Source organism: Pinus tabuliformis, chromosome 5_2 (genome assembly GCF_031772625.1).
Source record: "Pinus tabuliformis cultivar Carrire ecotype Pingquan chromosome 5_2, CPIR1, whole genome shotgun sequence".
In the NCBI taxonomy this organism is placed as follows: domain Eukaryota; kingdom Viridiplantae; phylum Streptophyta; class Pinopsida; order Pinales; family Pinaceae; genus Pinus; species Pinus tabuliformis.
This window is the reverse complement of record NC_142306.1, coordinates 22,032,819-22,060,476: the sequence shown is the minus strand read 5'-3', so window position 1 is coordinate 22,060,476 and position 27,658 is coordinate 22,032,819. Positions and strand designations below refer to the sequence as shown.

The 27,658-nt window shown below is 39.8% G+C and overlaps 3 pseudogenes; all 3 read right to left on the bottom strand.

The window, feature by feature from the left end:
* Positions 1 to 15,473: 15,473 nt before the first annotated feature.
* On the bottom strand, positions 15,474 to 17,287 carry LOC149157385 (18S ribosomal RNA; annotated as a pseudogene).
* A 1,753-nt stretch (positions 17,288 to 19,040) lies between these two features.
* LOC149157384 (U-box domain-containing protein 6 pseudogene) lies at positions 19,041 to 20,520 on the bottom strand (annotated as a pseudogene).
* A 3,789-nt stretch (positions 20,521 to 24,309) lies between these two features.
* LOC149157383 (U-box domain-containing protein 6 pseudogene) lies at positions 24,310 to 25,789 on the bottom strand (annotated as a pseudogene).
* Between the last annotated feature and the right edge of the window lie 1,869 nt (positions 25,790 to 27,658).

Below are 27,658 nucleotides of genomic sequence, written 5' to 3'. Positions count from 1 at the left end.
TCGGTATGTTGTGCCGAGTGAGGAGATGTTCAAGAACTCCATCTCTTCCTGGATGTATCTGTGTAGGCAGCCGCGGTATTTGAGTACCAGATGCAACTCAGAATCTTTGATACCCAACTGTGTGCGAAGGGTATGGAAAATATTTGTGAACTCTGGCACATCTTGGTCTCGTCCCTGCTGCAGTGTGGTCCATTTGATGTATTTGTCCTCATAGCTTCCGACAGGGTAGTACTGCTCCTTGATGGCATCCCGGAAGTCATTCCAAGTGGGTGCGGCTGAAAACAGTGAGCCTGTACTTTCATCCTTCTGCTCGCAGTATGTTTCCCACCAGTCCTTAACGTGGGGGGCTGCTTAGAGAAGAGCGAAAACAATCTTTTTCCCGACTTGAAAATTCATGAACAGAAAAATACCCATCTAGTAGATTTAACCATTTATCTACGGCATCTGCGTCTATTTGACCCTTGAATATGGGGATTTCAAAATTAACTTGTACCTTAAATGGTGTGGCGTTTCCAGAGTAGCTGTTGGAAGCCGATGCGTCGCCTCTGGGTAGCCGTTGAAGGATCTGCGCAAAGCTATCCATCATCGGCGTTCCTTTACCGCTCAAGGGCTTCTTCGAGCAAGATTCTGATAGGATCTCCTGCCCCCTCGTCTTTCTTCTCAGCCGCCATGGGAGGTCGTCGAGATTTGTGAGGCTGGTCTTGCAAAAGTTAGACCAATTCAAGCCCTAACTCCTTATATCCCGACCTCGTTGGGGACATGCAAAGAAAAACAGAGAAAAAACAGACTGCTCTGATACCACTGATCCGGATTTAAGCAGGAATGCAATAGATTATAGAGATAACCATAAATACAGAGGTGCGATAACCATAAAAACAGAGATGCAGCGGAAATAATACTTCATTTCATTAATGGAGAATACTGAAATATGCTTACAAATAGAAATAACCCAGCTAGGGCGATGGTAGCTTATCTCTGAGAAGAGATGTGTCGGCTACATGCCTCTGAATTGTTTCGAACTGTGTTTACAATGAGGCTCGAAGGCCTATTTATTATTGAGAAACAATGGAAAACCCTTCACATTCCAAAACCTAACCCTAGAAGATGAAACGCCAAATTGTGGGCCCCGTTTTGGAGTGAGTTGGATAGCCAACTTCCCGGGGTCGCGAATTGGTCGTATTATCTCCGTTTGACGCGCATGATAGCCCGTTGGAAAGATCTCTCCGAGGAGTACGACGAAAAAGATGATTTTTATCAGAAAAATCGTTGGTGGTGGATTTCACAAAAAACGTCGTTTAGGGCCTCAAAACGGCTCCGGAAGTTTAGGACCCGAAAAACTGCTAAAAATAGTAAATTGTGCTATAATTAAGGAAACTGAAAAACCGAAAGAGACAGTTGTGGGGGTCCAAATGGGATAGGTGGGTGGCCACCAACATCCACCTGGATCACTGTCTTTCAGTGCCTTTCCTAATTCATGTTCTGTATCATTTAATATTTCATTAAGTTTCAGAAGGAGATCCATCATCTCTTCATCACATTTATGTCACATACATCAGATTTCTATTAGGGTCCCTTATACCCATACATCCTGATTTGCAAACTGTTCAATTTCTGGGATCCTATGATGTACATAAACTGATAGCCTATTTTTTGTCCTTCTGTCACATATGAAACTATTTGGGTCATATGGCACCCACCAAAAATTTTTCTTCAATCTAAGGTGGTCTTCTAAAATCTTTTCAGCTTCTTGCCATGCATCCCTAGAATTGATGACAAAATGGCCTAACTGGTTCTTGATTCTTAGCTGAGCATTTTTATTTGTGCTACAAAAATGGACTAAGTCTGCATTTATGATCTGTCTAAAATATTCTAGTGCAAATAATCTCATGGGTACATATTTAGGTAACTTGAAATGGAAAAGTTCACACCCATACATTCTGATTTCTGTGTGATTTTGGTACAGGTACCAGTCACCTAGCCTGTACTATTTATAGAGCTGTAGAATCTTCTTCATATCACCATTGATCTTAGGAGGGGAAACTCCTATCAATAAAGTGGTTGATGGATGTACAAACTAGTCAATGAACTCATTATAAGTGTAAGGGGACTCACAGGTATTATGAAAGATAGAACTCCAAAAAATCGCAGACCTTCGATTTCCTTTTGAGTCCAATTTCCTGATGGGGAAAGGAAAGCTGTCTAGATGATGATACAACAAAAGATGGTATATAAAAGATGTATATTTCAAGACTCCTTCCCTATCCAAATTCAAGAATTGATCATGGATTTTGTTGGCAATGAAAGTGGCATAGTCATATCTGACAGCAGGGGGCTGTCCTGGAGTAAAGATTGATAAAAGTACCAGGCTGATATCATAAACATATTCACTGGAGTTAAACCCCATGATCAGGGATATCATGTCAATAATGAGTCTTCCAGTGTCAGTGAAAAAATCATTTAGATAAGGAGGTGGGAATTTAGGCTGGTAATTTGGTAGCATGAAGGTCTGAACAATACGACTTATTTTTGATGTGGGCAATTAAGATGATTTTTCAAGTAGATACACCATGGAAAGAGGAGCAAGGGGATGGGTGGAGTGGAACTGTATCATTTCATTAATGGACTTAGCAGTCATGGGAAAAACGATAGTTTGGGATGGGGACATAACTGCTCTATGGACAGGGTCATAGTTGGCACAACACGGATGAATGATGTCTGGGAAAACATGGAATGAGGGGAGGAAATACATGGGAAGTTTAGATTCCCAAGGTCCAAAAACGTCAGACTTGTTTAGATAGCTATCCCTGATTTGGCAGAAGGCCTGAAGATGGTTCATATCACCAGATAAATCCTTTATTTGAAAATATTTATCAGCCAGAGGTAGATAATCTAAGTCTTTATGAGGTGCGTTCACGGGCGCGACATTCAGTGCTATGGGAGTTTCCATATTTGGTTCTTGTGTATTCAAACTGGAATTTAGGCTCTCTATGGAAAAATGGATTAAGCAGCAGGTTTAGGGTCTTTTTATAGCAACACAGACTTTTTTTACCTTGAATTTGGCTTTATCTGGTAGAATTCTCAGTGGAAAACTGAAATTTTAGGGTTGCAGGGAAAAATGGATAAATACCTGTGTTAAAGAGGAAAATCATACAATGGCAGGTTGGTTGACAAGCTACAAAACTCATGTTGTAGCCTTTCTGGTCAGGTGGCAGTTGAGAAGTTGAAATAGTGGACTCGGTCGTTAATTTGCATGGGAGCTCGAGACGCAGTGCACTACCATGAAAATGACATTTTATCATTATATTTAACGAAATTTAGGTTGGTGGGACTTTTTAGCTTTATTGGGTAGATGACGTAAGCATGATGTGACGCTTTGTCGTTATGCGAAAGGTGGTAAGTGGTAAGTTTCGCACCGCTTTTGAGGCTAGGCAGTTTTGGATGGAGGGCAAGTGAGCATATGGAGCGAGTGACATGTGGCGGAGGTACGGCAGAAAACCACTTGGTGATCGTGAGTTAAAGCGTGGTCACCAGGGGGGTTGCAATATCACTGTCAGCCATTGGATGAAAAGGTAGAGATCGAACGGTTGACGGGTGATGGAGATGGCGGGGAGTTAATTTATGGTGGGCCCGATGTATTTAACAACGTTTAACCATATCAGGCTCAATTCTATTGGTTGGGGTTGGTTATTAATTAACCTAAAGGATTAATTAATCCCATATGGCACGGCGGGGTAGGTTATTAATAAACTTCAGATAAATTTATCAATCCCTGTTTAAACAACATTTTATGGTTATATTTAACCGGGGCAGGAATTATATAAAATGTCGGGATTTTACATATAATTACATAATACAAGAAGGGTTAAAATTTCTTTGGGAGTTATATAATAATAGTTAAAGTTAATATGAAATAAAATGATTAGTGCCAAGTTAAAATGTTAAGAATTTACATTTAAAACTTACGCTAAAGGGGTTTTCAAGTGATATTATTTATTTCCTAAGTAAAATAGGTTTTTTTTACTTAGGAAAAGTTTATGAAATGAAATGAATGATGGACGGACGATTTTTTGAGTGCTTAGGCTTTTAGATCATTGGGTCGAGGGTCCGGTCCCTTCAGAAGTCAGAGAAATACTATAAGCCCCTTTTATTTTCAAAGTCCTTAATATTTGAGGGGGAATTAGTGAAATCTTTAGGGAAAAATGTGAATGGAAATTAGTTATTTGACCTTGTCTTGCTTGAACTACATCAAGTGTAATATCTACCTTGCACTGGTGAGAAAACTAAATATCAACATATTTAGAAGCATTCTTTATCACAAGTATCATTTTGCAACATCATCTACCTACCCTACCTACTTTAGCTTGACATTTTTCTTCTTTATTAGGGTGCACTTAGACTGGAAAACCCTTATCACACTTTTCTTTTACATATATAAAGCTATCTAAATCTACACTTATTATATCCAAGGGCTCAAATTAAACTATTGATCTCCTTTTATTCACTCTACCTATCTACTTATCTGCCAAGATTACACTGTTTGGTCGGATATTTATTCTTTATTTCTACAGCGTGAAATTGAAAATTGAATGAGCCAAGTTTGAACAGTTTGACTCTTCATCAATTATGGCATAAGATTAACAAGTTGCACACAATTGCTTATTACAGAAAATGAACTAGTAGTGACATTTTGGATTTGCACACTTTCCTGGTCTATTTTTGTTTGGGGTTCATTTTTCTCATTTTTTGACCATTTTATTCTTTTTACCCTTTGATTTTTCTTTTATGGTATACCCTCTTTACATTTTTTTAAATTTTTTGATTTTTTTTAAAAATGGAAAACCTTTGCAACAAGAAAAGGTATGAACATATTACAGATCTCATCAAGTCAATCATGAAATATGACACCTATTGGTATAGGAGCATAACACAGGGGATGATGACTGAGAAGGACTAAGGTGGCCACGTTGGGAGCTCACATTGCATTTCGTCCTTCTTGAACACTAATCCACAACAATTCCACATTTTCTCTGTAAAGCTAGGGGCCAAAAGGAAGAAGGGAAGAAAACAACATGAAAGAAAGAGAGATATCAAATGTGTCTACGGCTCACAAGGGGAGGCCAAAATAGAGAACAATCTTCCCCAACCCCACAACTTCACAAAAAGGAAAGAACTACAGGGGACGATGATCGAGAAGGACTAGGGTGGTCACCCCCAGAACTTGCACTGCTTTTTGTCCATCCTGAACACCAATCCACAACAATCCCACCTTTTCTCCATAGTGCTAGGGGAAAAAAGCAAGAAGGGAATAAAACAACATGAAAGCAAGAGATACCAAATGTTGCTATCGACTCACAATTGGAGGCTCAAACAGAGAACAAGCTTCCCAAACCCCATGCCTTCACAAAAAGGGGGGAACTGTAGGGAATGGTGATCAAGAAGGACTAGGTTGGACACCCTGGGAACTCGCACTACTTTTCATCCTTCCCGAACACCAATCCACAACAATCCCGCCTCTTCTCCATAAAGCTAGGGGAAGAAGGAAGAAGGGAAGAAAAAAACAGCAAAGAAACAAAGATCCCAAGAAAAGAGAGAAGCTCAATAGCACGTCGAGTAGATGTCTGCTAACCAAAAAGAAATCAAACAAGGAACCCAATCAAAAATCATCCCACCTCTTCACACCCTCCCACATACATTGTTGAAAATAATACTGAGATGGGGGGTGAATCAGTATTATCAAATTCTTTTTCAACTTATATAAAGATTAGCAAATCTGACTAATGGAACTTGTCTATACCTTCCAAACTTATAATTTAGTTTATTCTTCAGATGTTGATCATTAATCTGTGTGTAAGAACTATATAACAATAAGCAGGAATAGAAAAGTAGAGCAGACAGTCACACAAAAGAACACAACATATAAGGTGGAAACCCAATGTGGGTGAAAACCACCTGCTACAATATGTCTCTATCTTCTTTCAAATAGAAACTTCCTTTTACAATGATTTTGTACTAGTGCAGTATTATACCAGCACGCAGGCTTCAACCTGCAGAAGGCTACAACCTTCTCTCGTTCTCCAAAATCTTCTGGAAGGGAGATACAACCCCCTTAGTCTTGTACTAGCTGAGGTACTAGTACAAAGGTGCTGACCTACAGAAGACTTCTCTTTTCTTCCAGGGACCACGTTTCATAAATTTTCAAACTGGATCCATGAATATCAATAAAACCTCAAATACATCTGCAATCAACCAACTTCCTTGTATAAATACTGAATCAATAGCTTCTCAAAACACAGTACCAGTAACTAAACACCAATTCAGAACCCTAAGTACTGTAGAAATAGACAAAAGCAGCTAAAACATATTTCAAGAAAAAGTCCGCAACTTCACCAATAGAAACCTGCGTATGTCCACTGCATTCATTTCTTTGACCTATGGGTATCCGCACCTCACCTGTGTCGAATCTGCGGGTATCCGTACTTGTGCTATGTCGAGCCTGCAGGTATCCACACCTGTGATGTGTTGAGCCTGTGGGTATCCGCGCTTGCGCTCCGTCAAACCTGCGGGTATCCGCGCCTGCGCTGTGTCGAGCCTACGGGTATCTGTGCCTGTGCTGTGTCACACCTGTAGACTTCACTTATACCCTAGATTATCAGATTTACAGATATGATCATGTGCCAAAGAGATCTCGACCCATCAGTAGATCCGTCTTGTAATGCTCAGGTTTCTCCTTGAGATAGGTCCAGCTATAACTCACCAACCGATCACCAGTATTTCAGATCTTTCTCATCTCAAGATATTCAGCACATTAGTTGCCCCAGCCAAATGATCTCCTTTCCTTTTTATAGTCTAGGCCTTACTCAAACCATGGTCCAAAACCATAAAGATCCAATACTAGGGACCCAAAACCTGGGTTGAATACTTTAGATGCAAACACCATGGACCAAAACCATAGGATCAAAATGTCAGACTAAATACCATGGACCAACCATAGGATTTCCCATGTGCGTGATTTTCTCTGCATGAAAGTGCGTGTACTTTACGTTCGCACTTTTTGTTCGGAGCACCTGCATACATGTCCACAGCTTTTGTTCGGCGCACCTGCGTATGTCCGCGGATTTGTGAACAGGAACCTGTGGGTATCTTATTTTCTACTATTTTGAGAACCTGAACTTGTGATCTGCTATTTGAGTGAGTTGCCATCAAGGACAACACTTATGTCATCGAGCCAAACATGTGTCATAATGCCAACAATCTCCCCCTTTGGACTTGATGGAAACCCAAAGTCACTCAAATTCTTTTCTCCCCCTTTCACATCAAGGGAAGAGGGTTATGCTCCCCCTAAGTACATGCCGAAATCTCTACTCTGCTGTGCTGTCCAAGCTACCCTTGACATATAGGCAAGATCTGCAAGAATATTTTCTACAAAAGAAATATGACTTTATATATCATAACTAACCTTCCTATCACCAACGACTCATACATACTCCTCCCAACCAAGTGGGGATACATGATATAATAAGCATATTACGTTATTAGAAGAATATATGCCCCCCCTGAACCTGTGCCAGATTGTCTCTGACAGACCCATATCGGACTCTTTTCATCGTTGCTTTTCTTCAAGTCGACTGTATCCACATAAACCAACGTATGTACGCGTATAGCCCATATGAAACTCGCGTACAACCAACAATCTCTGAAACAGACAAGATTCAACAGCAATCTGATGCGTCAACTATCCCCAGTTTTTTTCTGAGGTATTCAAAGGTCTCCCTGGGCAGTGGTTTGGTGAGAATATCAGCAACTTGTTCCTTAGAGGGAACATACTCCAATTTGACCTTTTGTTCAAGCACTTGTTCTAGGAGAAAATGATACTTGATCGGTATGTGCTTAGTCTTTGAATGCATGGCAGGATTCTTTGAAATACTGATTGCACTTGTATTATCACAAAAAATGGAGATAGGTGGAGTACAAGTGATTTGAAGATCTTGCAATGTTTGCATCGTCCAAAGGAGTTGTGTGCAGCAAGATGTAGCAGCTACATATTCTACTTCAGCTGTAGATAATGCAATAGAGCTTTGTTTCTTGCTGAACCAAGATACTAATCTAGGACCCATGAAGAATGCACCACCACTAGTGCTCTTCCTGTTATCCATGCTTCTTGCCGAATCCACATCAGTGTATGCATGAAGTGTGAGATTTGTACCTCTAGGATACCATAAGCCATAGTTTTGAGTTCCTTGAAGATACTTGAAGATTCTCTTAACTTCCTGAAGATGAGTTTCCTTTGGATTTGCATGAAACCTTCCAACTATTCCCACTGCATGCATAATGTCTGGTCAAGTACCTGTTAGATAGAGTAGACTACGAATCATGGATCTATAGGTTGGTTGATGTATGGCTGCCGATTCATCATTTTCGCTGACGCTGCATCCTGTCATAATAGGGGTACATACTGGTTTCGAATCCTCCATCCCATATTTCTTCAAGATTTGCTTGAGATATTTGGTTTGTGATAGAAAAATGCCATCTTTGTTTTGTTGGACTTGTAAACCAAGAAAATATGTGAGCTCACCAAGCATGGGCAATTCAAACTCTTTCAGCATCACCAAGGAAAATTTTGATTCATGTCTTCTTCATTGCTACCAAAGATGATATCATCAACATACACAACAAGTATCAGTAGCTTATCATTGTCAATTTTTATATATAGATTGCTATCAGTTGATCCTTTTATAAAACCTTGTTGATGGAGGTACTTATCCAACTAATAATACCATGCCCTTGGAGCCTGTTTAAGGCCATAGAGAGCCTTTTTGAGTCTGCATACAAGTTTTGGATCATTTCCAAGAATAATCCATCTGGTTGTTCAATATATACTTCTTCATTTAAGTCTCCATTCAGAAAGGCAAATTTTACGTCCATCTGAAATACTTTGAACTTCTAAAAGCTAGAGAGAGCAAGGAACATTCTTATGGCCTCAAGTTTGTCAAATGGAGAAAAAGTTTCTTCAAAGTCTATGCCTTCTTATTGCACATATCCTTTACAAACAAGTCTTGCCTTGTTTCTAACCACATCCCCATTTTCACTCAGCTTATTTTTGAAAATCCATTTTGTCCCTATGACATTCTTATCTTTTGGGCTAGGAACCAACCCCCAAGTGTTATTCTTTTCAATCTGCTCGAGTTCTTCCTCCATGGCCTTGACCCAACATTCATCTTTGCAAGCCTCTCTTACATTCTGCGGTTCAGTGGAGGACAGCAATGCTAGATAGCTTGAATCTTCTGAAATGGTTATTCTTGTTTGTACACCTGCCTCTTTCTGCCCCAAAATTTGAGATTCTGGATGATTCTTATGAACGTATTTGGATGGGGTCTTTTCTTCTATCCTTATCTGTTCTTCTCGTGCCTCATGGGTTTCTTCTTCGTCATGAATTTGATTTGATGTTGACGGATAGTCTTCGCCATCTTCGAAATCTTCAGATTTTACCTGCGTAGGAGTGTTTCCTTCTTCATCAACCACTACATCAATACTTTCAACAATTTTACCAAGTCTTTTATTGTAAAATTTGTAAGCTTTGTTGTGGGGAGAGTAGCCAAGTAAAATGCCTTCATATGCTCTAGGTTCAAACTTGCTAAGATTTTCATCAGTCCTTTTAATGTAGCATTTGCTTCCAAAAATTTTGAAGTATTTTACTGTGGGAGTCTTACCGTACCAAAGTTCATGAGCAGTTTGAGTGTTGTTTACCCGGGCGTTTGTCTTGTTGAGAATAGTAACAGTGGCAAATGCGGCTTCACCCCAAAAAGTTGTGGGAGTTCCAGACTCATCAAGCATAGCACGATCCATTTGTTGAACCGTTCTATTCATCCTTTCCACTAGTCAATTTTGCTGAGGAGTCCTTATAGCAGAAAATTCCCTTCTTATTCCATGTTCTTCACAAAAATTGAAAAATTCATCTGAGGTAAATTCCCCTCCTTGATCAGATTTGAGGCATTTGATTCTACGATTTGATTCATTTTCAACAAAAGCTTTGAATGATTTGAACTTTTCGAAAGCTTCATATTTATATTTCATAAGTCCAATCCAACACATCCTTGAAAAGTCGTCAATGAACAATATGAAATACTCTTCTCCTCGAGGTGACCTCTTCCTAGTTGGACCACATATATCGATGTGGACAAGTTCAAGTGGCTTGCTGGTTGATCCTTCCTTCTCGGGGAAATTAGTTCTAGTTTTCTTATCAAATTGACATGATTTTCATATTGTATTATCTAGAATTCTGATGTCAGGAAGATCATGAACTGCCGGATATTTGCATGCTTTCCTTATCTGAGAGAAGCTAAGATGCCCCAGTCTTCTGTGCCATAGCCAGTGCTTAAATAGCATTGTTGTTGTTCTCCTTTGAGTATGTATAAGTTATTTGGAGTTCTTATGCCTCTGATCACTGTCTTTCCTGTATCAAGCTCACGAACAATACATCCATTTGATCGAAATATTACCTCGGTTCCTTGATCACACATCTGACTAACACTCAATAGATTATGCTTTAAGCCATCAACATACATCACATTTCCAACCTTGATCTTTTCTTTCAAAAGAACAAAGCCTTTACCTTTTATGAATGCATGGGTGTCATTTCCAAACGAGACCTCCTTTTCCTTTTCTAAGGCACTATATGACTGAAATTTTTCTTTATTACCTGTCATATGTTTCGAGCAACCACTGTCGATGTACCATTGATTTTCCCGTCCTTCTGCATATAAGGCTATCCCACATCTTTCTGGTTGCGTTTATTTCTTTTTCCATGTTTTGGAACTCAATGAAGCTTGTTCCTTCTGAGTTGTTTGCTGAAACCTGATTCTGCATTCAGAATCTTCATGACCGAAGTTGTTACAGATAGAACATTCTATTTCATTTTCAAGAGTAGAGAAGTTATTTTAGGTTCTTTTCATGATTCCTATCATACTCCTTTGTTTTTGAGCTTCCCTATTCATGATGGTCTTGTAGGCAACACATTGAGCAACTTCATGACCAAAGTTATGACAAGAGAAACATTGGCCATTGAAGAAATTCCTACAATTATCAAATCTACCAACCATATGATTGTAGTTTCCATCCATTCTTGAGCCAAAATGATTTACCTATGGTCGGTTGAGGCTTCTGTTCATCCTTGACGTAGATTGCCCTTGATTTACTTGATAATCTTTGATCATTCTTGAAGCAAATTGTCCCTGATTTTCCTGGTGATCTGCATTATGCTTTTGTTGTCGATTGTCAACTTGTTCACTTCTCATTGCTGCATCAAGATAACTTTTGGAGGTGGATGGCTTCTGCACTTTCTTTTGAGCTTGAGATTCTTCTTCGGAATATCCAAGACCAGTCTTGGTTAGCGGAGAACACTGCACTTTGATAATCTCATCTAGAGTTTCAGATCCTTTAGCAAATCTGAGATTAAGGGCTTTTGTTTTTATCTTTTTTCAGCAAGTTGGAATGTTAGAGTATCTATAATCATATTCTTTTCCTCTAAACAAACTTTAAGTTCAAAAATTTCTTCATAAAGACCTTCCTCATTTATAGCATCCAAGAAATCATCATCTTCAAAAGCCATCAAAGCGGGTTCAATTCCCGTCGTTCACCCATAAAAGAAGATAAAAAAAATCGGACAGACTATCATCATTACCTTGTTCATTTTCATCACTATTTGACAATCCATCACTGTCTTCATGTGTGTAATATCTCTTCTTATTTACATTCTATTTTATGTTCCATCTAACAGGTTCCTTACCTTTGTCTAGTTTATCCTTATGAGGAAATTTTGCAGCATAATGACCGACTCTTCCACAAGAAAAGCATTTGACAGGCAGCTTACCTCTGAATCTTCCAGTTCCCCGTTGAAGGTTCTTGATAAAATTTGATTCTTCCTCTTCTTCTGACATATGTCCTGCCTCATAGTAATCTCCTTTTCCTGAAGCCTTGAATGCAGCTTCTCTCCTGTCTGATGGTCCTCCTTTTCTCATCTCGTAAGCAGTTAGAATTCCATGCAGCTGTGACATGGTAAGTCTCTGTAGATTCTTCTTTTCTTCTATGGCAGAAACTTTTGAATAAAACTTAGGAGACAAAGATCTTAGAACTTTTTCAACCAGCACAACGTCTTTTATTTCTTCACCCAAGTTTTTCATACAATTTATGATCTCATATATACGTAGGAAATAGCTAGCCACACTTTCATCATTTGCATTCTGAGACTTTCATATTGAATTCTAAGAGTTTGTAATTTTCCTCGTTTTACCTGTTCATATCCTTCATAGCTCAGAATGATCTTGTCCCATATTTCTTTTGCGCTCTTGAGCTGCATAACCTTGACAAAGTCTGATTGAGATAGACTTCCTAATAGAGTATTGACAACTTTTGCATTTGTTTCATACTGCTTCTTACCAGCTGCATCTGTAGGAGTTTCTGATCGAAATGTGTATCCAGTTTCCATAATATCCCAAGCTTTTGTACCAAGATATTGAAGATAAGCAGTGATTCTTACCTTCCAATAGAGGAAGTTGCTCCCATAAAAAATCGGTGGCCTGATAGATGCTTATTTTTCGTAGTTTCTCATGATGATAGATCTTCCTTCAAGCGATCAAGCTTTTCATGAAGGACCTGCTCTGATACCAATTGTTGAAAATAATACTGAGAGGGGGGGTGAATCAGTATTATCAAATTCTTTTTCAACTTATATAAAGATTAGCAGATTTGATTAATGGAACTTGTGTATACCTTCCAGACTTATAATTTAATTTATTCTTCAGATTTTGATCATTAATCTGTGTGAGAGAACCATATAACAATAAGAAGGAACGGAAAAGTAGAGCATACAGTCACACAAAAGAACACAACATATAAGGTGGAAATCGAATGTGGGTGAAAACCGCCTGGTGCAATATGTCTCTATCTTCTTTCAATTAGAAACTTCCTTTTACAATGATTATGTACTGGTGCAGTCTTATACCAGCACGCAGGCTTCAACCTGCAGAAGGCTACAACCTTCTCTCATTCTCCAAAATCTTTTAGAAGGGAGCTACAACCCCCTTAGCTCTTGTACTAGCTGGGGTACTAGTACGTAGGTGCTGACCTACAGAAGACTTCTCTTTTCTTCCAGGGACCACGTTTCTTAAATTTTCAAACTGGATCCATGAATATCAATCAAACCTCAAATAGATTTGCAATCAACCAACTTCCTTATACAAATACTGAATCAATAACTTCTCAGAACACAGTACCAGTAACTAGACGCCAATTCAGAACCCTGAATACTGCAGAAATAGACAAAAGCAGCTAAAACATATTCCAAGAAAAAGTCTGCAACTTCACCAATAGAAACTTGCGTATGTCCGCTGTATTTAGTTCTTTGACCTACGGGTATTCGCACTTCCACTGTGTAGAATCTACAGGTATCCACACTTGCGTTGTGTCGAGCCTGCGGGTATCCACGCATGTGCTGTGTCGAGAAGGTATCTGCACCTGCGCTGTGTCAAACCTGTAGGTATCCGCGCATGCGCTATGTCGAGCCTGTGGGTATCCGTACCTACGCTATTTCACACCTATAGACTTCACTTATACCCCAAATTATCATATTTACAGATCTGACCATGTGCCAAAGAGATCTCGACCCATCAGTAGATCCGTCTTGTATTGCTCAGGTTTCTCCTTGATTTAGGTCTAGCTATAACTCACCAACTGATCATAAGTATTTCAGATCTTGCTCATCTCAAGATATTCAACACATTAGTTGCCCCAGCCAAATGATCTCCTTTCCTTTTTATAGTCTAGGCCTTACTCAAACCATGGTCCAAAACCATAGAGATCCAATACTAGGGACCCAAAACCTGGGTTGAATACTTTAGATGCAAACACCACGGACCAAAACCATAGGATCAAAAATGCTGGACTAAATACCATGGACCAACCATAAGATTCCCCATGTGCACGCTTTTCTCTGCATGAAAGTGCGTGTAATTTACGTCCGCACTTTTTGTTCGGAGCACCTGCGTACATGTTCGTAGCTTTTGTTCAGCGCACCTGCGTATGTCTGCAGCTTTGTGAATAGGAACCTGCAGGTATCTTATTTTATACTATTTTGAGAGCCTGAACTTGTGATCTGCTATTTGAGTGTGTTTCCATCAAGGACAACACTTATGTCATCGAGCCAAACCTATGTCATAATTCCAACATACATTACGGCACAACACCCTTTCTAGCTTACAACATAACAAACAACAATCAAACAACCAAGAAAATAAATCACAACCTAAACTTAATCACTAGAAAATACAAGGGCCGCGATGAGACCAATGTCTGGAGCACGTTACTGAGAGGTAAACAACCCCCCAACCCAGCACAAGGCTTTAAACGACAAATAGACTACTAATAACAAACCCACCCTGCTATTGCACCCCTCGTGTACAAAACACCCAACAACCTTTCCAGCGAGAAAGTCAACGGGGGTCAAGAATCAAACTCCAAAGAGGAGTTGTCACGGGCTGACACTCAATTCTGGAGAAAGTCACAGGCCACAAATACATTGATGGTGCAAGGCCACTAAAGAGAGGGACGTCCTCAAATTGTGCACCATGAAACAAAGAAATGACAAAGTCCCACAAAAAATGCACAATCCAAAGGGAGGAACAAAGACACAACCCGCTACTTCGTTTTTCCTTATAAGGGGAGTGGCTCATGAGAGGACGAGGAATTCCCTCGATGGAAAATGCAAGAGATAAGATTTCCACCCTCATGCCCATTAGCGAGGAAAATTGCGATCTCGATGGAGATCAGACTGAGGGAGGGTTTTTCCATTACCTGGACACCCAACCCTTCCATGGGGGCGTATCGAGGAACGGTCGAGAGGACTAGGGTGGCTAGCTCAATGGGTTGAACCGCTCTTCATCCATCCCATACTGAACCCACCCCAAAAATTTCCCCTCACAGAAGGTTTGAGCTACCAGGTGCGTGAGAAACCACTCCCTCGACCCATCCACCAACAAAAAAGCTCACCCAAGCAACACATCAAGCACTGTTGCCTTTTCAAGAGAACCAACTATGGAAGCCCGCACCCTTGGCCCATGCCTTCCAACAAACAAAAGACTGAGCACCGCCACTACAAATGAGTCTAAATTTATCCATCGTATTTCCCAAGCACCTCAACTACAACAACCATGCTCGGCCGAACATATTGTTAGAAGGGCTCCCTAGAAACAAGATTCCGAACCTCCTACAGAAACACATTGGGGAAAAGAAAAACAAAGGATGGGTGGAACAAGCACAAGCATGGCTTTCAAGCACACATATAAAAAAAAAGCATTACCTCAAGACAAGCAACCAACAATGTTCTCGCTAAACACCAAACCCGCTCCTCCAGAGACACACCACAGTCCCACATTGCAATCAAAACCCAACCAACCTGAACCAAAAAAGAAAAGCCCTGATACCAATGATCCTATCGGAGGTTGCCCTATGGTAAACTTGTTACGACTTCTCTTTCTTCTAAACAATAAGGTTCAATGAACTTCTCACGATGTCAATAGCAATGAACCACCATCGTCGACGCAATCCAAACACTTCACCAGATCATTCAATCTGTAGGAGGGACAGTAGGTGTGTACAAAGGGCAGGGATGTAGTTAACATGAGTTGATGACATGCACTTACTAGGAATTCCTCGTTGAAGACCAATAATTTCAATGGTCTATCCCCACCACGATGCAATTTGAGAAGATTTCCTGATCCTCTCAAAACAGGAAGAAAAACTTGTTGCCTACATCAGTGTAGCACGTGTGTGGACCATAACATCTAATGGCATCACAAACCTGTTATTGCCTCAAACTTCCATGGCATAAATGGCCATAGTCCCTCTAAGAAGCTGGCCGTGAAGGGGAACCTCTGCATAGCTAGTTAGTAGCCTGATGTCTCATTTGTTATCAGAATTAACTAGACAAATCGCTCCACCAGCTAAGAATGGCCATGCACTACCACACATAGAATCAAGAAAGAGCTCTAAATTTGTCAATCCTTACTATGTCTAGACCTGATAAGTTTCCCCATGTTGAGTCAAATTAAGTCATAGGCTCCACTCCTGGTGGTGCCATTCCATCAATTCCTTTTAAGTTTTAGCCTTGTGACCATACTCCCCCTGGAACCCAAACACTCCGATTTCTTAGAAGGTACTGGCGGAGTCCTTAGAGAAACATCTGTCAATCCCTGGTCGGCATCGTTTATGGTTGAGACTAGGATGGTACCTAATCATCTTCGAGCCCCCAACTTTCATTCTTGATTAATGAAAACATCCTTGGAAAATGCTTTCACAGTGGTTTGTCTTTCATAAATCCAAGAATTTCACCTTTGACAATGAAATACAAATGCCCCCGATAGTCCATATTAATCATTACTCTGGTCCCAAAGGCCAACATAATAGGACTAGACTCCTATCACATTATTCCATGCTAATGTATTCAGAGCATAAGCTTGCCTTGAGCACTCTAATTTTTTCAAAGTAATAGTGCTGGAGCCGCAACCCAGCCAATTAAGTCCAGGAGCATGCCACCGACAAAAGGGATGGAAGGGTAGGTGCACACTGAGTAGGCAGACCGACATTTACAACCCAAGATCCAACTACGAGTTTTTTAACTGCGAAAACTTAAATATACACTATTGGAGCTTTAATTACCATAGTTGTTGGCACCAGACTTGCCCTCCAATGGATCCTCATTAAGGGATTTAGATTATACTTATTCCAATTACCATAATCGATGAGCTCAATACTGTTATTTATTGTCACTAACTCCCCATGTCAGGATTGGGTAATTTGCGTGCCTGCTGCCTTCCTTAGATGTGGTAGCCGTTTCTCAGGCTCCCTCTCTGGAATCAAGCCCTAATTCTTCGTCACCAATCACCACCATGGTAGGCCTCTATCTTACCATCAAAGGTTTATAGGGAAAAAATTTGAATGAAGCATCACCAGCACAAGAGTTGTGTGATCCGTCAAGTTATCATGATTCACCAGAGAAGCGGGCAAGCCCGCGCCGACATTTTATCTAAGAAATGCATCCCTTCCAAAGGTTCAGGACTTGGTGCATGTATTAGCTCTGGAATTAGTATGGTTATCCGAGTAGTATGGTACCATAAAAAAAGCTATAGCTAATTTAATGAGCCATCTGTAGTTTCACAGTCTAAATTAGTTCATACTTATACATGCATGGCTTAATCTTTGAGACAAGCTTATGACTACTGGCGGTATCAACCAAGTAGCACCCTCCCACTTCAAAGGGAACTTCAGGAACTCTCTTACCAAGAGCCAACTTGAACACCCATCAAGTCAAAGAGATATTAAAATATCATGTAAAACTTTTATGCCTTGCACCTCTTGCATCTCAAGAAGGAAGCACATGCAACATGCCTGTTATCACAAAATCAAGCACTGAAGGCTGCTAATCAGTAAGACTCTGTGTAACTATTTCAAACCAGACTTTTGACTAAGGCTTAGCCTCCTTAGCCTGAGAGGGCTCTCTCAAAGGGTTATTGATTTTAAATATTGATGAGATGGCTAACTCTTGCAAAGTAAATTTAACATATAAGTTGGCTGGACAAACCTTACAAAGACTTCCATTGGGCTCATGGAGTTAATCATCATTTCAGCAAACTATAAAACTACTCATTCATAGAAGTCAGGGCATGTAATGTTTAAACACTCAAAACACCTCTCATAGAAACCTCAACTTACAAATACACATAGGAAATCAGAGCAGCTGAGTGAATTCTGAGTGATTGTGTATCTATAAAGCTGTAAAACATAAAGGATAAAACAAAACCACATATATCTTGAGCATTTGAAACAATATATGAATCCTGAGAAGAAAAAGCAGTCATTTGTATTACTGAAAATAAGTTCTTACACAAGCCAAAATAAACTCTGTTTTCTCAAAAACATCCAACCCCCATTACATCCAAGTTTGATCTATATATAGAAACATATCCTTAACTACTTTGAGCTTCCTCCTCCAGCATGAGGGGAGCTCGATGACTGCTACTAATTACCCCTATCTACTAATTAACTGACTCATTAAATACAATAAGTGCTGAACTGGAATTACAAAGAGTCCTAATTAACCTATAACTCTAACTCTATCTTCCTCGTAGCAAGATTCCTTCTTGTTCTTTGACACCTGTCTCCTTTTAGCTTGTCCGAGATGACTGAGAGGATGATTCAATGTTCCATGCTAGCTTTGGATGCTGAATGCTTTGATGGTTCAGTGATGTTAGGAGAAAACCCCTGTTTTTCCGGTCCCTGTCTTCCACCATTTATTTGAAAATGCAGCAGCATCTCTCCAGCTCTTTAATATCCCAAAAATGTAGAGCACCACCATGTTTCCAGATGTGTTGGAGGCTTCGTTGATGGACAGGTATGCAAGCAAAGAATCCTCGTATGCAACTCCTTCCAAACCCTAATGACCGGTAATAAAGTGCCTTTATCATCAAAACTTTAACTTAAGCCAAAACATTTCACTTTTACAAAAGGTACACCTGTCATCATTTGAATGGCTATGCTAACTTCATTTGGTCTCCTAAATGTCCCCTAAATGTTTCCTTTGAAAATTTCTGGTCATCCTATCAAACTGCTTGTCTGCGTTAAAAAACAACACCTACAGCAGTTTCGTAGCGAGCTACGAAACTGCTGTGTAATTTAAAAACACAGTCTTCCTCTTTGGTTTTTCTGCTAACACTGTGCTACATTTATTAATGATCTCCTCAACTGGATCTTGACTATCATTTTCCAGCACAGAACAAGCAATATACTTGCATGTTGTAGACACATGACCTTGAAGTTTATCTTCAATCCTCAGGGTATGCAATGTCATCCTTACAGTCAAATCATTCTCCTGCTGTATAAGGTTCACCTTTTGGATATCAAAGCCTCTATTGCTTATGGCTGCACTTTTCCCAACAGTGGCATCCAATGAGACTTGTATCCCATCAGGAGGCCACTCCATCCCTCTAACTTTATCAACAACTTGGATTGAATGCTGAGCTTGTGGTATTGCCAAACCTGTGAAATAGGCCGTTACCTCCTGAATGAACCTGTGTCTCGTATGTCACAAAGCCATCCCCTGCTTTTGGTATTTTTAGTTTGACAGAGTCATCATGTTGATATGTGATGTCAACAGAGTCTGATGAGTCTAATCTCAAAGTGGATGTAGGAAGAGGTCGAGTAATTGGATCTGGAACCTTGACTCCATGTTTTTCATACCAATTGACAATCAGACCTTTGATACAGTAGTTAGGAGTAATGGAAAGATATGACAACTTTTTGCTGAGATTTTGGGCATGTATCGTGGTTCTCACTAAACTACTTCTCTATACACGCTCGTTCATATGTTTGGCCAGATGCAATGACTACAGGATCAGTCATTAGCTGCAAGGAAATTAGACATCTATATTCCTCAGGAGGTACTGGTGTACCCCCTGAACTGCTATTGGTTCCTTTAGCGGCTAAGTTAAATGACCAATGTTTGGATCCATACTGGTCATCTTTCCTTTCCGCACTTAATTCATTTGCAATTTCTCTACCTGATTCCAAACATGGATCTGAATTCCGAGAACCATTATCTAGAGAAATATAGCTGACCTTGGCATACTTTCTTAGAATATTTAGGAGGTAAGCAACAATAGAAACCTTCTTCTGATCTCCCTCAGCCTGGGCTTTATTAAACATCTTCTTTGGAGCTCTTCTCTCTGTTAACACAACTTTTGGAGATATTATGCCTAACCTATTAGCTACCTGATGGAAAACCTCTAGTTGTGATGTATCATCCCAACTGCCAGAACTATGCTACAGCAGTGCAATAATATCAATACCAATTTCCATCTCCGATGGTTCTAATGCAAATGTCATCTCTTCAAGCTCTTCAACAATTTCAGCTATCTGCTTGGCTAGGTTTCGCGGCACCATGGATTGAAGATGGCTTAGATTTTGAGCAAGTGAACCTTTTATCCTTGTAAATTTTGCCAGGATTGAGTCCCCAGAAACAGCCAAGTATAGTTTGCTACATTCGGCACAGTACTGAAGAAGGATTGTTGCCTTATCAAGTGCAAGGTGCAGAGCACACAAGGACTGTATGCCTGGCATGCATCTTAGCTGCACTGCCTTTAAATGTGGAACTATTTTAACAATCTTATAGGCAAGTCTACCAAACTTCATACACGATCCTCCATGTAGCTATGCATCATTAGCTGCTAACAAAACTTGCTCAACAGAAGTGCTCATGGTTTTTGATTCCGTAGGACTTGTAGATTTAATATTTGCTAGCAATCCTTCATCGTCTACTGAGGACTGGTTTAATATAAAACTCGGACCACTGCGACCAGACCCACGGGATGATGCAACGAGGTATGAGCCTGGAGTTGGGGTATGACTGCTTGCTAGAGATCTTGCAGACGTGTAATAAAGGCTCTTTCCTATGGATCTATCACAAGTTGGCGACATAGTAGGAATAGGTAAACTAGAAATAGGGATCCCATTTGATAATCTATTGGAGAGATCTACACCATTTCCCCTGCCTTTCTTTGCGGAATAGTCTATGCTCTCCGGTGTCTTCACAGGTTCAATGCTCTCGAAGTTATAAATCCACCATTCGATCGTTTTGCACCAACTGTAATTACCCCAGGTTCAATTTCTTGTTCAAGGATACTACAGGAACCTTTTAAAAGCGCCATATAACAAAACCATTCATCTGATAAATTTTCACTGTTGTAACTTGGAACCAGAAGTCGCCATTTCCAACATTTATTGCACTGAACCCATTCATGGTCAGGTTTGTACCCTTTGCTGTTGTCTCTCAGTTCAAGAGTGTCGAAATTTTCATCCCAATACTCATCGGCCTTGCTTCCTAACCACTACTCTATTTTAGCATAAGCTGCACAATCCTGGAATCCTTGCGTGTGATTAAGAACCAGAGTTCCCTTAACCCCATTGGTCATAATTTCAGTGACATCTATCACCCCAATTATGAAATGAAGCATTCTTTTCAAGCACCGCCAGATTGATCACAAATCGAAACCAGAATCAGAAGTTTCGGTGTTAATAAGGCTACAGAACACGTGTCAAGACCGACATGTAAGACCTTGCACATGTTATCCCCGTAAAATTCTTGCAGAAAATATGACAGCTGGGATGAGATGTGCTGTGAATCAGCACGAATTCCCCATTTCGTAGCGCACTTAGTGCAAAGTCGGTGTTTTTCGCTACAAAATCACCTAAAAGATGTTGCGCTGCGAAACTGATAAAGGGACCTATGCACTTTTTCCTCAAGCTAGTCTGAGAAATTTTGGTATTATAATTTTCAGTGATAACAGTGGCTCCACTTGGGATAGTGTGCCGTTGTGGTACACTAAGAACCTGCAGTTCCAGTGCCTTATAAAATTAATTTGACAAACATCTTCTTTAAGTTCCTTGGGCCTCCATCTCGGGCTTTAGCTGGATGATCACTGTAGGAGAAAGAAAACTACATCTACTAAAAAAAAAATGCTCAGTCAACCTTGAGCTTATTTGCAATTTCCTACCTACCTACCCTATCAATTTCAAACTTCTTTCAGCTCAATCAATGTGAAATTTCCAATGTAGCCAATCATTTGTCTTATCTGATACTTGATTTCTTTGACTGCATCGGAGTTCAGAGCCAATATGATAGTATGATGACCGCTGCCACTGAAATTGTCTCTGATCTTTATAGGAAAACTGGAACACTGGAGAATAAAACTCTTCCATGTAGTCAGCTATAGGATCCCAGAATACATGATCAGCTTGATGATTCTTGTAACTTTCTGGTTGTGCAAACTGATCTTCAACAGCAGTGTTCAGTTCCTCAATCGTGAAAGAGAAAGGAAGCAGCACTCTCTCCTTGTGTTCTGCCATAGAAAGCTTCTGAAAATAATGGTCATGATTATGAAGACTGTATGCCTGAATTTGATCTTCCAAACCTTCAATGTCTTTCTCAATGTCCTGAGCAACTTCATCCAAAAATTTCATCTTATCCTCTGCCTTGTAGTCAAAGGATTTTAGATACGAGGACAAGGACAAAGGAAAATTTTCATTTGTTTCTTCATTACTATGATCATTATTCCATTGTTTGAAACCTTGAACTGAAGGAGAGTTTGCCACCACCTCTGACCTATCTATCCATTCCTCCAAAAACATAAGCCATAAGTCTTGAAATGACTTAATGGATTTGATAGGAAAACTTTCAATCCATTGTTTACATTTCCCTTGAAGTGAATCATAGAATAACATAATGCAAACATCCTCATGTTTAACTCTAAGAAGCTGTGAAAATTCACAAAAATCTGATATATGCTTCAAAGTTAAACTCAAATCTTCTCCGTTGAATTTTGGACCATTCCTTAGAAAATATGCATCCTTGGGAAAATGATTTGGGAAACCATGAATTCCTGAAAAATCTATGCATGCATACCTTGAAATAAGAATAGTAGCCTCTGGGTCTTTCATAACTCCAGTGGAATCACTATGAACCTATGAATTTCGAATTCTTCAACAATGGAGTCGCCAAGGTAGTTTTGCAGCCTCAAAAACCTTCTGAGCTCCTGCTACCTTCAGAAGTTCAGCCATTGATTTCAGGAACGAATAATATTCAGACTCCCGGCAGACGCACCAAAATGTTATCACAAAATCAAGCACTGAAGGCTGCTAATCAGTAAGACTCTGTGTAACTATTTCAAACCAGACTTTTGACTAAGGCTTAGCCTCCTTAGCCTGAGAGGGCTCTCTCAAAGGGTTATTGATTTTAAATATTGATGAGATGGCTAACTCTTGCAAAGTAAATTTAACATATAAGTTGGCTGGACAAACCTTACAAAGACTTCCATTGGGCTCATGGAGTTAATCATCATTTCAGCAAACTATAAAACTACTCATTCATCGAAGTCAGGGCATGTAATGTTTAAACACTCAAAACACCTCTCATAGAAACCTCAACTTACAAATACACACAGGAAATCAGAGCAGCAGAGTGAATTCTGAGTAATTTTGTATCTATAAAGCTGTAAAACATAAAGGATAAAACAAAACCACATATATCTTGAGCATTTGAAACACTGTATGAATCATGAGAAGAAAAAGCAGTCATTTGTATTACTGAAAATAAGTTCTTACACAAGCCAAAATAAACTCTGTTTTCTCAAAAACATCCAACCCCCATTACATCCAAGTTTGATCTATATATAGAAACATATCCTTAACTACTTTGAGCTTCCTCCTCCAGCATGAGGGGAGCTCGATGACTGCTACTAATTACCCCTATCTACTAATTAACTGACTCATTAAATACAATAAGTGCTGAACTGGAATTACAAAGAGTCCTAATTAACCTATAACTCTAACTCTATCTTCCTCGTAGCAAGATTCCTTCTTGTTCTTTGACACCTGTCTCCTTTTAGCTTGGCTGAGATGACTGAGAGGATGATTCAATGTTCCATGCTAGCTTTGGATGCTGAATGCTTTGATGGTTCAGTGATGTTAGGAGAAAACCCCTGTTTTTCCGGTCCCTGTCTTCCACCATTTATTCGAAAATGCAGCAGCATGTCTCCAGCTCTTTAATATCCCAAAAATGTAGAGCACCACCATGTTTCCAGATGTGTTGGAGGCTTCATTGATGGACAGGTATGCAAGCCAAGAATCCTCGTATGCAACTCCTTCCAAACCCTAATGACCGGTAATAAAGTGCCTTTATCATCAAAACTTTAACTTAAGCCAAAACATTTCACTTTTACAAAAGGTACACTTGTCATCATTTGAATTGCTATGCTAAATTCATTTTGTCTCCTAAATGTCCCCTAAATGTTTCCTTTGAAAATTTCTGGTCATCCTATCAAACTGCTTGTCTGCGTTAAAAAACAACACCTACAGCAGTTTCGTAGCGCGCTACGAAACTGCTGTGTAATTTAAAAACACAGTCTTCCTCTCTGGTTTTCTGCTAACACTGTGCTACATTTATTAATGATCTCCTCAACTGGATCTTGACTATCATTTTCCAGCACAGAACAAGCAATATACTTGCATGTTGTAGACACATGACCTTGAAATTTATCTTCAATCCTCAGGGTATGCAATGTCATCCTTACAGTCAAATCATTCTCCTGCTGTATAAGGTTCACCTTTTGGATATCAAAGCCTCTGTTGCTTATGGCTGCACTTTTCCCAACAGTGGCATCCAATGAGACTTGTAACACATCAGGAGGCCACTCCATCCCTCTAACTTTATCAACAACTTGGATTGCATGCTGAGCTTGTGGTATTGCCAAACCTGTGAAATAGGTCGTTACCTCCTGAATGAACCTGTGTCTCGTATGTCACAAAGCCAGCCCCTGCTTTTGGTATTTTTAGTTTGACAGAGTCATCATGTTGATATGTGATGTCAACAGAGTCTGATGAGTCTAATCTCAAAGTAGATGTAGGAAGAGGTCGAGTAATTGGATCTGGAACCTTGACTCCATGTTTTTCACACCAACTGACAATCAGACCTTTGATACAGTAGTTAGGAGTAATGGAAAGATATGACAACTTTTTGCTGAGATTTTGGGCATGTATCGTGGTTCTCACTAAACTACTTCTCTATACACGCTCGTTCATATGTTTGGCCAGATGCAATGACTACAGGATCAGTCATTAGCTGCAAGGAAATTAGACATCTATATTCCTCAGGAGGTACTGGTGCACCCCCTGAACTGCTATTGGTTCCTTTAGCGGCTAAGTTAAATGACCAATGTCTGGATCCATACTGGTCATCTTTCCTTTCCGCACTTAATTCATTTGCAATTTCTCTACCTGATTCCAAACATGGATCCGAATTCCGAGAACCATTATCTAGAGAAATATAGCTGACCTTGGCATACTTTCTTAGAATATTTAGGAGGTAAGCAACAATAGAAACCTTCTTCTGATCTCCCTCAGCCTGGGCTTTATTAAACATCTTCTTTGGAGCTCTTCTCTCTGTTAACACATCTTTTGGAGATATTATGCCTAACCTATTAGCTACCTGATGGAAAACCTCTAGTTGTGATGTATCATCCCAACTGCCAGAACTATGCTACAGCAGTGCAATAATATCAATACCAATTTCCATCTCCGATGGTTCTAATGCAAATGTCATCTCTTCAAGCTCTTCAATAATTTCAGCTATCTGCTTGGCTAGGTTTCGCGGCACCATGGATTGAAGATGGCTTAGATTTTGAGCAAGTGAACCTTTTATCCTTGTAAATTTTGCCAGGATTGAGTCCCCAGAAACAGCCAAGTATAGTTTGCTACATTCGACACAGTACTGAAGAAGGACTGTTGCCTTATCAAGTGCAAGGTGCAGAGCACACAAGGACTGTATGCCTGGCATGCATCTTAGCTGCACTGCCTTTAAAGGTGGAACTATTTTAACAATCTTATAGGCAAGTCTACCAAACTTCATACACGATCCTCCATGTAGCTTTGCATCATTAGCTGCTAACAAAACTTGCTCAACAGAAGCGCTCATGGTTTTTGATTCCGTAGGACTTGTAGATTTAATATTTGCTAGCAATCCTTCATCGTCTACCGAGGACTGGTTTAATATAAAACTCGGACCACTACGACCAGACCCACGGGATGATGCAACGAGGTATGAGCCTGGAGTTGGGGTATGACTGCTTGCTAGAGATCTTGCAGACGTGTAATAAAGGCTCTTTCCTATGGATCTATCACAAGTTGGCGACATAGTAGGAATAGGTAAACTAGAAACAGGGATCCCATTTGATAATCTATTGGAGAGATCTACACCATTTCCCCTGCCTTTCTTTGCGGAATAATCTATGCTCTCCGGTGTCTTCACAGGTTCAATGCTCTCGAAGTTATAAATCCACCATTCGATCGTTTTGCACCAACTGTAATTACCCCAGGTTCAATTGCTTGTTCAAGGATACTACAGGAACCTTTTAAAAGCGCCATATAACAAAACCATTCATCTGATAGATTTTCACTGTTGTAACTTGGAACCAAAAGTCGCCATTTCCAACATTTATTGCACTGAACCCATTCATGGTCAGGTTTGTACCCTTTGTTGTTGTCTCTCAGTTCAAGAGTGTCGAAATTTTCATCCCAATACTCATCGGCCTTACTTCCTAACCACTGCTCTATTTTAGCATAAGCTGCACAATCCTGGAATCCTTGCGTGTGATTAAGAACCAGAGTTCCCTTAACCCCATTGGTCATAATTTCAGTGACATCTATCACCCCAATTATGAAATGAAGCATTCTTTTCAAGCACCGCCAGATTGATCACAAATCGAAACCAGAATCAGAAGTTTCGGTCTTAATAAGGCTACAGAACACATGTCAAGACCGACATGTAAGACCTTGCACATGTTATCCCCGTAAAATTCTTGCAGAAAATATGACAGCTGGGATGAGATGTGCTGTGAATCAGCACGAATTCCCCATTTCGTAGCGCACTTAGTGCAAAGTCGGTGTTTTTCGCTACGAAATCACCTAAAAGATGTTGCGCTGCGAAACTGATAAAGGGACCTATGCACTTTGTCCTCAAGCTAGTCTGAGAAATTTTGGTATTATAATTTTCAGTGATAACAATGCCAAGGACATGGTGAAAACATGGGTAGACCTGTCAAGCCACAATGCACCAATGCCACTTCAAAGTTTGCTACCACACCCCAACCAAAAAGAAAACGAGCGATCACTCACCCACTCCCTTATAAATTCCTCCAAAAGCCTCCACACCCTGCACCAAGGCCACCTAGGAGTAAACCCGGATAGCAGATCGGTGGACCTCGATGGATAGGTCCCTATAATACTAGTGATTACTCCATTACTATTGTAGTTGTATCCCTTATTAGTATTTTTGTGCCCCTATTATCCCCATATTGTTATTACTGTGCCTTATAGAATCTCTCTATTGTTAGTTTTGTGCCTTTATATTATTATTGTTAGGTCGGCTGGGTTATATTGTGACTCCTTAGACTCCTATATATGGAAAGGAGCTTTTTTCATTTGAATCATCAAAGAATCATTCATTTGTGTATTGTAAAAAAGGTTTCCCCCTCGAAGAGGTTGAATTCTAAGGCATTGATCTATCTTTTCTATCATTATGTGAGCTAGTTTCATAACATTTGGTATCAGAGCTTTGAATTCTAGGGTTTTGTTGCTCCAAACAAGTCATTGTGGCATTTTCACTATAACTTTTTTTCTATGACATTTTAGACATTTAAAAAAAAAATATTTGGGCCAAAATCATTCTGAACCATAGGTCTGAATTTCAGAGCTTTTCGTACTATATTTGCGGAGATATGATCTAAGGAAGTTGGCATTTTTGCAGACTCTTGAATTACATTCCAAATAGGTGACCTGGGGAAAATAGTCATAACTTTTTTTTTGAGCATCAGATAGAAATTTCGTAAGAAGTTACAGAAATAATATGGACTGAAGTTTCCTATGTATAATTTTCAGATCCTAAGGTCGAAACAGTGACACATGGCACTTCCTACAATTTTGCTCTTTTGAAAAGGTCTATAATCAAGTCATCTTGGGAGATTGTGCATAACTTTGCCTTGGAGAATTTAAATTCAATCAGGCT